At 45.1% G+C, this 12,493-nt stretch overlaps 1 protein-coding gene across 3 annotated transcripts in view; it reads right to left on the bottom strand.

Moving 5' to 3' along the window:
* The window catches only part of PREX1 (phosphatidylinositol-3,4,5-trisphosphate dependent Rac exchange factor 1), a 346,981-nt gene that overhangs the window by 192,568 nt on the left and 141,920 nt on the right, over positions 1 to 12,493 (bottom strand). The window lies entirely within an intron of this gene.

Here is a 12,493-nt window from a genome sequence, read left to right as displayed (position 1 = left end):
CCATAATCTTTTCCCTTTAAAAGTACTTTTAAGGGAAATGTAGTCTATATGTGTATGCAATCAATGTTGCACTTCAGACTTTCAAGTCAAATTCAAGTTTTAATGACCTGTGCTTTAATGGCTTGTATCGTGAGCTAGCCAGCCTCCAAGGATAAGGAGATGGAAGCCCTATGCTGGTGGAATGCCCACCTGAGCAGCTGGATTTAGAGGAAGAGCCAGCAAAAGAAGCAGCAGGAAATTAGGGTTGCTCATTCAGGACACAAAAGAAACAAAACAAGGATCAGAGTGTCAGTCACCACCAGCATCTCCTGAACCATCTGTGTGCAGGAGATGTCAGGAGAGCTTGACAGCTTGGAGAGACAAAGGAGCACCTGGTTAATTGCTCAAAAGTGACCAACGCTAACTTCTGAAGTAAAGCCGGTAAGAAACAAACAGGAATGACAAGCCAGTAAGAAACAAACCCCATGCTTCATGAATGAATCAGCTAACTAGGCATATAAAAGGATGGCGTTGAGCAGGGCTTGCTGTAGAAGCAGCCTTGCTTGCCATTCCCTCTGTGAGCTGATTCATTCACCAACCAGAGTATTTCATTGCTTGCTGCTTTGCATTCTGCCTGCTGCTTGTTTTTCAGCTAGAAACCCAACCCTGTCTCCTGTCTTGGCTCCTCAGCTTTGGACCCTGAACTCCAGACCTTCCTAACCCCTGGTCTTTTGGACAGAACCTTTGGCTTCTTTACTCTGTACTGGTTTGCTGACTTTGCTCTTGTCTATTGCCTTGACTGTTTGGGATTACATCTGTGTATCCCAGAACTCCTGAGCAGAGTAAAAGCACCAGGCTCTGCCCTGAACATGACATTTGACTGTTTATTATTGTGTTTGTGCATTCTGGAGGCTCGTGTATGATAAATATCAAACTTGCCCATGCATGTGATAGCTAGTGTTTTAATGTTGTAGTATTTAATAGTAAGTCACCTTGACTAGGACTCTGAAGAGGCATCGTAAACATGTTATGAACAAATACATAATAAAGTTGAGGGGCATCAGCCTCAGACACCTAACAAGTGCTCTGATTAAAGAGGAAAAAGTTATGCAAATAGGATTGGCAGCCCCCTGGCACTGATCAGGAGGCCAGTGGAAAGACTTACCAGCAGGTGAGGCATGTCTAGGTTGCTGTTTCTGGTGACACGGTGATGTCACTTCTGGTATGTTCTGGAAGTGACATCATTTTGTGGCAATGTTCTGGTATTTCAGCAAAAATGCTATGGTAGAAGGCATTTTTACCATAATGTTTTTGCCCAAATACCAGAACGTTGCTGTGACGCTGGGAATGTGATAATATCACTTCCGGTACATGCCATAAGCAACACTGCTGTATTGTTGGTGATGAGGCCTAAGCCTTCCTCCTGTTAAGTCCTCCCCTCCCCTGCCTTCACCAGTTGGAATCGGGCAATTCTAAATAATTGCAAACCATTTTTCAGTATAAAATGTTTATTCAGTGGTGAGGCCTGCTCCACAAAAACAACAAATGAAGTTATAGCTGTAAACAGAGCTCTACTGAACATGTGTATCACATCTTTGGACTTACCTACATCTGTGAAAAATAGCCTCAAAAACAACCAACACACTGATTCGTTCGTTCATTCATTCATTCATTCATTCATTGTCTCTTCCTCTGTCTCACACATACCCTCCTTTGACACAAACGCTCCAGCCTTCTCACTGAAATTAATTATCCCTCCTTACACACATCGTAACATGCCAGAAGCTATATTTTCTATATCACAGTCAAGATGGAAGAAATCTCTCCTGTTGCATAAAGATCAAACATGCTAGATTCCCACCCCCCTGCCCAGCATCAAGTCATCTGCAGAATAGCATGAAATGTTTTCTAAAGAAGCAGTAAAACCACTTCCATGCCTGAATCAATCAGACAAGGACTAATAAAACCTTTCACGGGTGACAGAGATCGGTTGGATATCTAGCAAGCCTGCTGGGAGTAGTTTGGCATGGTATAAGCAGGAAAACTAAGAGATTTTCCCTGGTATTAAAGATTCATTTAGCTCCTGATCATCTGGCATCTTAGTGGCTGATACACATGTTCTTCATACAGTATTGTTCAAGCTTATAATTAAATACCATTTAGTATAAAGCCAAAAGTTAATACCAAATTTGAATCCAATGATTCCCTTCCACTAAGTTGGATCCAGTGACTCACATTCACTAAGTCTTCAGTCTATGAAGGAAAACGTTTCCTCCTTTGCTAGAAAAGGCACTTCTGTTTCGGGAAGGAATTTCCATGAATTTCCCCCTCCCACCGCAGATCCTTTGACCAGGGTGGGAGTGGGTTTTTTCCCCTCATGTGTGAGTTCAACAGCGATGCTTCTGAGCCGCTCCATTTCATTTTCTGTAGCCCACATTGTTCCCTGTAAGCTGAATTAGGGTGAGCTAGCTCACAATATTTTAGGCTCCAGCTCAGGAAAAATGGCCCGAAAGCAAGCTAATTTATGCAGTAGTTCATAATTTTAATGCCAGTAGCTCATGAAGTAGAATTTTTGCTCACAAGATTCCACAGCTTAGAGGGAGTATTGCTCACAATAGAGATGGGTGATTCGGGTGGGGCTGTGGCTCAGTGGTAGACCATCTCCTTGGCATGCAGAGGGTCCTAGGTTCAATCCCCAGCATCTTCAGTTAGTAGGTGATGTGAAAAACCTCCACCTGAGACCCTGAAGAAATGCTGCCAGTATACAATACTGACTTCTGAGATAACAAGGGTCTGATTCAATATAAGGCAGTTACATGTGTTCATGTGAACCTATGATGTTCTTGGGTGTCCACTGAAAGCCAGTAACAAAACTTTGAGGAGGTTTTAGTGGCAAGTAACAAGGGGAATGTGGGAAAGGTCCACCCTATGTAGCCACTGGATACAAGCCATTCAATCCTACCTGGGAAATGGGATTAATGACTCCAATTCTTTGTTTTAAGCAGCTTTTGATTTCTTTTCCATAAGTGACTGAGAGCAAGACAGTGGAATTCATTCTTATTGTTGGCTGGATCAGGAAGCCATGGGCTCAAATTCAAGCCTCCTTTGATGGCTTGAACTACAAAACTTCAACAGCCACCACTGATCATACAATTCAATATGTGATCAATAGTTAAATGGTATACTTCTAATTGTCAAAACAAAAACAATACAGCGAGAATTGTGCAATGGGTCAGTGGGCTATAGCTCAATGGAAAGGCATGTTTTGCACCCAGAAGGTCCCAAATTCCAATCCCCAACATCAATAGTTTAAGAATCAGGTAGTCAGTGATACAAAAAACCTGCACCAGAGATCCTAGAGAACTGTTGCCAGTCATAGTAGACCAGGGCTGGCTAAACTGTGGCTTAAGAGCCACTTGTGGCCTTTTTATACATATTGTGTGGCTCTTGAAGCCTCCACTGCCTCATCAGCCAGCTCAGAGAAGGCATTTCTCTCTTTAGATCATTTCTCTAAGCCAAGCCAGCTAGCAGCTTGGAGAATGCATTTAAGGTTAAAGCTGTTTTCTTTCCACCTCTCCCTCCCCATCTATTTTCCTTCCTTCCTTCCCTCCCTCCTTCCCTGTCTTGTGGCTCTCAAACATCTGACGTTTATTCTATATAGCTCTTACATTAAGCAAGTTTGGCCACCCCTTCAGTAGACAATACTGAGCTTACTAGATCAATGGTCTGATTTCAGGTGAAGGAAGCTTCAGGTGCAATCATGTGACCTTTTCAAATGTCACTTGTGAAAGACTCTAAGGTCAGAGTGTGAGGCTTCTTTTGACATAAAGGAGCGTGAGCGCTTCTTCCAATACAAAGGGTGTGCAAAATCAGTCCCTGCAATTGGCAACCAGTATGAATCAAACATTTTTATGAATCAAACATTCTGGCCATTTGCTCTTTTCTAATAGCAGTATCTTCTCTTGCTGTACCCTTCCTGGGCTCCAGCAACTGGAGTTTGGTTGGAGAACAGAGGCATAGGGTGGGATCCAGCCAGCTGGTTTCCTCAGTCTTTCTGAGTTCCCATTCTCACCACGGCTCGGTCCCAAATGGCTTTTGTCTGTGCAGGTCCCATGATCCCCAGCATAGCCTTTTTGATGATTAAAGCAGACTCTCTCCTCTCTTTTTCGTGAAAAGAAAAGCAGGTTGGATCCAACCTATATAATTCAGCTATAGATATCTAAACTCTGGTTTGGCTGTCACATTATTTCAGCAAAGTTCATGTAGTCCATCAGTCTGTTTCCAGCAGTGGCCAGCAAGGTACCTATAAGGAGGCATAAGAGATCATCTCCCATATCTGTCCCCATCAAAGTTATCCCTCTTCTGAAGGTTCCACTGAACTATAATGGCTCTTCCTCCTCTCTCAAGACATGGTTTATTAATCTACTGAGATGGCTGCTTTGCCATTTTTAAATCTTTGAATCAAAACACAGCAACGACAGCCAATAAAGCAGGAGCCGCAATGAAGGACAGGACCTGAACAGCAGCTAGCTCATAGGCTTTATCCTCTTTATGCAACACATCTGGAGCTACAGATGCTTCAGTTTCAGGCATTTCTGAGTAAAAGCTTGGGAATAATATAAAGGCAGAAGTTCCTGGCCCCCAGATGCAGGAAACAAACTGTGTGTGTGACGCAACAAAAAAGAAGGAACTGGCAGTGTTAGGACAGTTGAGGTTTTGTTTTGGGTTTTTTTAAAAAATAAAAAGGAACACTGAGAGGGAAGAAAACAGAAAGGCCGCAGAAGGGGAGGAGTATCTGTTTTGCATATATGGAGACTAAGCTAAAATGACTAAGGTTTATCATACTTTGGTCACATTGTGAGAAGACATTAATTGCTGGAAAAGACAGCAATGTTGGAAAAGCTGAAGGCAGCAGGGAAAGAGAAAACACAATATGAGATGCTGATTCAATCAGGAAGCCACAGCCCTCAGTTTGCAAGTCCTGAGTGAGGCTGTTGACAGTATGATGTTTCAGAAGGAATTAATTCATAGAGCCACCATAAATCAGAAGCGACTTGACAGCACAGGTAAAAGCATATCTGTGGTTGTGATTTTTGGCAGGAAAAGGCATGACAAGAAACAGGTACATATGAAGCTGCCTTATACTGAATCAGACCCTTGGTCCATCAAAGTCAGTATTGTCTACTCAGACTGGCAGCGGTTCTCCAGGGTCTCAAGCTGAGGTTTTTCACTTCTATTTGCTTGGACCCTTTTTTGGAGATGCCAGAGATTGAACCTGGGATCTTCTGCTTAGAAGAAGAAGAAGATATTGGATTTATATCCCACCCTCCACTCCGAAGAGTCTCAGAGCGGCTCACAATCTCCTTTACCTTCCTCCCCCACAACAGACACCCTGTGAGGTGGGTGGGGCTGGAGAGGGCTCTCACAGCAGCTGCCCTTTCAAGGACAACCTCTGCCAGAGCTATGGCTGACCCAAGGCCATCTCAGCAGGTGCAAGTGGAGGAGTGGGGAATCAAACCCGGTTCTCCCAGATAAGAGTCCGCACACTTTACCACTACACCAAACTGGCTAAAAGCATATCTGTGGTTGTGATTTTTGGCAGGAAAAGGCATGACAAGAAACAGGTACATATGAACATATGAAGCTGCCTTATACTGAATCAGACCCTTGGTCCATCAAAGTCAGTATTGTCTACTGAGACTGGCAGCGGCTATCCAGGGTCTCAAGCTGAGGTTTTTCACGTCTATTTGCTTGGACCCTTTTTTGGAGATGCCAGGGATTGAACCTGGGATCTTCTGCTTACCAAGCAGATGCTCTACCACTGAGCCACCATCCCTCCCCAATAAATAAATAGCCGCTCTCTCCCCACATCAGGCTGGCCACATTCCATTGCAGCCCTCATAGTTGCAGTGTGTATGTCTGTGGGGGGTGGGGTGGGGGGCTTGGGGAAAATAGTCAGAATGTAATCTCCGAGACCCCTGAAGAGTCAGATTTCAGAACAGATACCAGTCAGGATTTGACTAGATCAGTGACCTTTAGTCTTTTCAGACCTACAATGAACTGAGCTTGGGACTCACTGAGCTGCAATCACATGACACAAAATCACATGATACGAGAGTTATATGATAGGAAGTGGGGCAGGCAGAGTTATGACCTCCCTGATGTCAGGACCACGGAAAGCATATCAAAAGAGCCAGGGACAAGAAACACAAGCCAAGCACCAGAAATGAGGAATAAGGTTTAATTTTTCAGCATACCTTCACTCTCTCTCAAGGGACACTGTTTGAGAATCACTGTGCTTGCCAGGTCACTGGCTAGCTCCTGACTTTGCTTTCTTTTCTGAAGGCCATTTTATACATCCCAGACACCCCATTCTTTAAAAATTTTCCTCAGGGATGCTGCTATATGTTAATGGCCTACTGCATAACAGTTTCCCACAAAGACCTGGTGATTTTCAAGCCTCTCTTTCCAGGCATTTAGTGGAGAACAACAAACAAACAAAATCACCCTGCCAGCATTTCTGAAAACATAGCAGCACTTACTGCAAAAAGAAGAGTTGGTTTTTATACAGCACTTTTCTCTACTATAAGGAATCTCAAAGCAGCTTACAATCTCTCAGAACTCTCTCAGCCCTGTCTACCTCACAAGGCGCCTGCTGTGGGGAAATCAAGGCCCTTCCATTCCCCACAACAGGCATCTTGTCAGATAGGTGAGAGAGGTCTGAGAGAACTGTGACTGGCCCAAGGTCACTCAGCAGGCTTTATGTAGAGGAGTGGGGAAATCAAATCTGGGTCTACAGATTAGAGGTGATCGCTCTTAATAATAAGAGAAGGTTTTTATACTCTGCTTTTTTCTACCTTAAGGAGTTTCACACCAGCTTACAATCTCTTTCCTTTCTTCTCACCACAAGAGACATCTTGGCCAAGGTCAGACGCACATAAACTGACGAGATGGGCATGGATGAAAGCCAGATGCATGTCGGATTTTATGCGGTTGTCAAAACATCAGCATCTGGCAATGGTCGTTGGCTCATTCGTGTCCCGAACTGCCACGACTGAGACGCAGACTTTTTTGATAGTACATTAAATCCGGAATAAGAATGCTCCCACGCGTACTTTCTATGTTTGAACGCTCCATTGTAGCCGACTCGTCACAAGCGCACATCCGCTTCCCTGCGAGAGCAAATGATATTGCGCCAGCAATTGTTGACTCAGCCTTCCAACCTTCCGAGGTTGGTAAAATATGTACCCAGCTTGCTGGGGGGGGGGGGGAAGTGTAATGACCAGGGAAGGCAATGGCAAACCACCCCGTAAAAGGTCTGCCGTGAAAACTTTGTGAAAGCAGCGTCACCCCAGAGTCAAAAACGACTGGTGCTTGAAGAAGAAGAAGATGAAGAAGAAGATATTGGATTTCTATCCCGCCCTCCACTCCGAAGAGTCTCAGAGCGGCTCACAATCTCCTTTACCTTCCTCCCCCACAACAGACACCCTGTGAGGTGGGTGGGGCTGGAGAGGGCTCTCACAGCAGCTGCCCTTTCAAGGACAACCTCTGCCAGAGCTATGGCTGACCCAAGGCCATCTCAGCAGGTGCAAGTGGAGGAGTGGGGAATCAAACCCGGTTCTCCCATATAAGAGTCCGCACACTTTACCACTACACCAAACTGGCTTGCACAGGGAACCTTTCCTAAATGGGGGGGGAAAGGCAGATCGCCCACCTTTGCTGTCTCCCTGCCAGGGGAGAAAGATGACCACCTTTGCCGTCTCCCCGCTAGGCGGAGAGACAGCAAAGAGAGTTGCCGTGCTCCCCCCCCCATTTGAACACCACAGCGGGGTGTTTAAATGGGGGGGGAGGAAGATGACCCACCTTTGCTGTCTCCCTGGCAGGCAGAGAGACAGCAAAGAGAACTCCTGGGCTTCCCCTTCCTTTCCGGGTGTTTAAATTGGGGGGGGGGGGGGGGGGCAGATCGTCCACCTTTTCTGGCACCTTTTTTTTAAAAAGCCAAGCACGATATCCTACGGTACTGCGCTTGCGCGAGTGTCGAATGTCATCTCAAAAAATGAGGTCCGGTTGAGACCTCTGATCAACCAACAACGGAACCAATGCTGCTTAGAACTGAAGGACGGAGGGATGTCTGATCAGGAAATTTGTTGTAAAAAAGCTGCGGGGTATAATAGCGACGGGTTAGGGATGGATTTAATGGTGAGTGTGACCACGGCCCTTGTGAGGTAGGTGGGGCTGAAGGAGTTCTGAGAGAACTGTAACTGTAACTCACTCAGCAGGCTTCAGCTGGAGGAGCAGGGAATCAAACCTGGCTCTCCAGATTAGAGTCTGCCACTTTTAACCACTACAACATGCTGGAAAGGAGAATAAACAACAACACAGCAACCATAAGCGGGTGCAACCAACTCTGAAGAGGAGGCCAAGCCCTTGTGCACTCAAAACTAAATCCAGCTCTAACCCAGGATCCCAACAACCTGTCCCTGCAAAACTGCAATCAGGGACGTGAAATGAAGCTGAAGCCTGGGTCTGGAAGTGCAGTGAACAAATCTAGCTGATACAATTAGCCAAAGTTCCTAGTATGGGGTCCCAACCTTTGTGAACCAGTGAGCACCTTTGAAATTTTGAGGACAGGAAGCAGTTGCCACAACATAGCAGCTGCTATGCCCACCCCAAAGAGCCCCATGGCACAGAGTGCTAAAAGCTGCAGTACTGCAGTCCTAAGCTCTGCTCATGACCTGAGTTCAATCCCCGGTGGAAGATGGGTTTTCAGGGAGCTGGCTTGAGGTTGCCTCAGCCTTCCAAGGTCAGTAAAATGAGTACCCAGCTTGCTGGGGGGAAAGTATAGATGACTGGGGAAGGCAATGGCAAACCACCCCGTAAAAAGTCTGCCGTGGAAACATGGTGAAAGCAACGTCATCCCAGAGTCGGAAGCGAGTGGTGCTTACACAGGGGATGCCCACCCCACCCCCAGAAGGGTCACAAAATGACTTATCTGTGGGCTCAGTGCAATCATAAACACTGGGATATTTCACAAAAATGTTAGGAGGTTTGAAGCCAAGCATCCACCTATGACAGAGGCAGCTGTTTCCAAAAGGTTTTTCCTACAGACAGAAATACTTTCTACTCCAGTGAAATGGAGGGAAAAAACAGGATTGGTTCTTAGCTTGGAGAAAGAGACACTTTATGGAAAATGCACACAGGCACCAAGAAACAAATTACCATGACTATGATAACTATGGGCATCGTGTTGGAAATCGAATCACTTGACTAGACCTTTACTAAAAGCCTGACCTGGCCAATCCAAAGTCTTCATACTGTCTGCCAGTCTCAAGGCCCAGTATTACAGACACTTATTCACTTCTGTGACTAAAGAGAATTCTAAGGATCTGACATATTTCAACTGAAACCATTTGTGCATTGTTTGTTTTTTCCCCTTTCTGCTCCATGTTTTATCTACTGTCTCTCTGGTTGGATTTCATTCCTTTCATCTGCTGTTTTATATTGTTTTCATTTTTTATTAGTGACATTTTACAGGGTGTACAATTCAAATGACGAAAGGCTGCCTCAAGCAGTTTTGTAGTGAGCGCAACGGCTAAACATTTCAAATGAATAAAACACCAGAAGACTGAAGTATTATAGTAAATCTTTTTTTTCCCCCTTTCCTGAACTTGAGTCAGTTCAGTAACCGGGTACAAGCACATTTATAGCCGCTGTCTGTTTTGTTTGTGCTTCTCCCCCCACCCCCCAAACCCAAACGGAATACTTAACATAATGAATGCATGCAGCTGCTTTATACTGAATCAAACAATCAGAGTCAGTATTGTCTACTCAGACCAGCAGCAGCTCTCCACAGTCTCAGACAGAAGTCTTTCACATCACCTACTACCTAGGCCTTTTGACTGGAGAAGCCAAGGACTGAATTTGGGACCTTCCACATGTCAAGCAGATACTCTACCACTAAGCCATGGCCCATAACCAATATTTCTGTTTGTCACCATGGAAGAAATACTGAATGACACATGAACTGAGTAGTAAACATAAAAGAATCACAGAGTTGGAGGGGACCTCCAGGGACATCTAGTCCAACACCCTGCACAATGCAGGAAATTCACAAATACCTCCCCCCCACATACACACACACCAAGTAACCCCAACTCCATGCCCAGAAAACAGCAAAAAAAACCCCTCCAGGATTCCTGGCCAAACTAACCTGAAGAAAAATTGCTGCCTGATCCCAAAGTGATCAGCATTTCCCTGGACGTGTAAGAAAAGGCCATGAGAACTAAGCACTGAAGAAACTAGAGTCTAATTCTCAAACGCAGCCCAGAATACAGGACTTTTTTTGTAGCAGGAACTCCTTTGCATATTAGGCCACACGCCTCTGATGTAGCCAATCCTCCTGGAGCTTCCAGTAGGCCCTGTACTAAGAGCCCTGTAAGCTCCAGGAGAATTGGCCACATCAGGGGAATGTGGCCTAATATGCAAAGGAGTTCCTGCTACAAAAAAAGCCCTGCCTGACACCAGTCCTAAGTCTCTTACTATGTCAAACCAGCTTCGTGCATACAGTAGCTGTTGGCACCACAGTACCTTCTTCAGATAAGAACAGTGTACACAGGACCCAGTGGCATGTGCCAGTTGCAACTTCAGCTCTATGACTTTGGCAGCCTTTTAGAGGTTACATCATGACATCTCCTGGCAAAATTCCATTCAGTATATTCAATAATTATACACCCGCCAGAGGGCTTTCATCAAGTCCTTCCCAGCTGCCCTTCATGCACAAGATCCACAAGTATGAAAGTGATGCTTTTAAATTACCCCATGCCTGAAGTGTTTAATTTCCTCTCTGGGTGACATTGAGGCTTCTTTACTGTATGAGGAAATTATTAGTTACATAATTACAGATGTCAGCCCTGGAAAGTTGAACCTGCACTTACCAAGCGCCTTGCGGTCTTTAGCAGCATCCATCTAAAAACAGCATCTTCTTATGGAGTAAATTACCTCTGAAGGCTTCTCTGCAACTAAGGACCACTTCACACATTATTCCATTTCCACAGGGACAATTGTTGTATTGCACGTGAGCAGAAGATCATGTGTTAATGAACATAAGAAGATCCCTGCTGGATCAGACCAGTGGTCCCTCTAGTGCAGCATCCTGTCTCACACAGTGGCCAACCAGTTCCTCTGGAGGGCCAACAACTGGCCATAGAGGCCAAGGCCTTCCCTTGATGGTGCCTCCTGCCTCTAGGATTCAGAGACTTAGCACCACTGAATGTGGAGGTTCCCCTCAGTCACCATGGCTAGTAGCCATTGGCACACTTATCTACGAATCTATCTAATCCTCTTTTAAAGCTCTTTATTCCTGTGACCATCGCTACATTCTCTGGCAGCACATTCCACTCTTTGTGTAAAGTAGTATTTCCTTTTGTCTGTCCTGAACCTACTGCCCATCAGTTTCATTGGATACCCTTAAGTGCTAGATTTTGGGAGAGGGAGAAAAATGTATCTTTGTCAACTCCATGCCATGCATAATTGTATAAACCTTTATCACATTCCCCCCCTTAGTCGTGTTTTTAATGTCCCAGAATCTTCAGCCTTTCCTCACAGGGAAGGTTCTCCAACCCTCTAATTATCTTGGCTGCCCTCCTCTGTACTTTACATAGTTCTGCAATGTTCTTCTTGAGATAAAGTGACCAGAGTTCTAGACAGTAATCCAAACAAGGCTGCATTATAGATCTATACAGTGGCATTACAATATCGGCTGTTTTATTCTCAACCCCTAGTTGTGTGAAAATGGCTGTATATGCAGTACAAGGAGTGGCCACAGATGGGTAGCTGCGGTACACTGGTTGTGCATGCAGAACTTTATACATGGATAGCATGGCAATTTACATGTATAGTTCTTGGAAGTGCCTCCCACATAGGAATTTTGTATCTGGTGGACCTGATACCCTTTAATAGGATGACCTTAGGTCAAAACTAAGGATTTATCAATTTATTTCTCTGTCCATCTTTCTCAATGAGGGCACAAATAAATATTATGGCATCCCAGGGGGGCATTTTAAAATGCCATGATCTTTGAGGCTCTGGAGAGCTGTTGCCAGTGGGATGAGACAATACTAAGCTAGATGGACCAATGTGCTGACTCCATAAAAAGGTGAAGTTAGTCCCCTGTGCAAGCCCTGAGTTGTTAATGACCCATGGGGTGACATCACATCACGACATTTTATTGGCAGACTTTTTACGAGGTAGTTTGCCATTGCCTTCCCCAGTCATCTACACTTTACCCCCAGAAAGCTGGGTACTCATTTTACCAACCTCAGAATGATGGAGCCAGCTACCTGAACCCAGCTTCCGCCAGGATCGAACTCAAGTCATGAGCAGAGCTTAGGGCTGCAGTACTGCAGCTTACCACTCCGCGCCATGGGGCTTAATACTGACTCCATACAAGATAGTTTAATATACTCAGCCTCACAGTGTGGGGAAGGAGGACACAATGGAGGAAATATACTCAAAG

This window comes from Heteronotia binoei, chromosome 2 (assembly GCF_032191835.1).
Source record: "Heteronotia binoei isolate CCM8104 ecotype False Entrance Well chromosome 2, APGP_CSIRO_Hbin_v1, whole genome shotgun sequence".
In the NCBI taxonomy this organism is placed as follows: Eukaryota; Metazoa; Chordata; class Lepidosauria; order Squamata; family Gekkonidae; genus Heteronotia; species Heteronotia binoei.
This window is presented reverse-complemented; position numbering and strand designations above follow the sequence as displayed.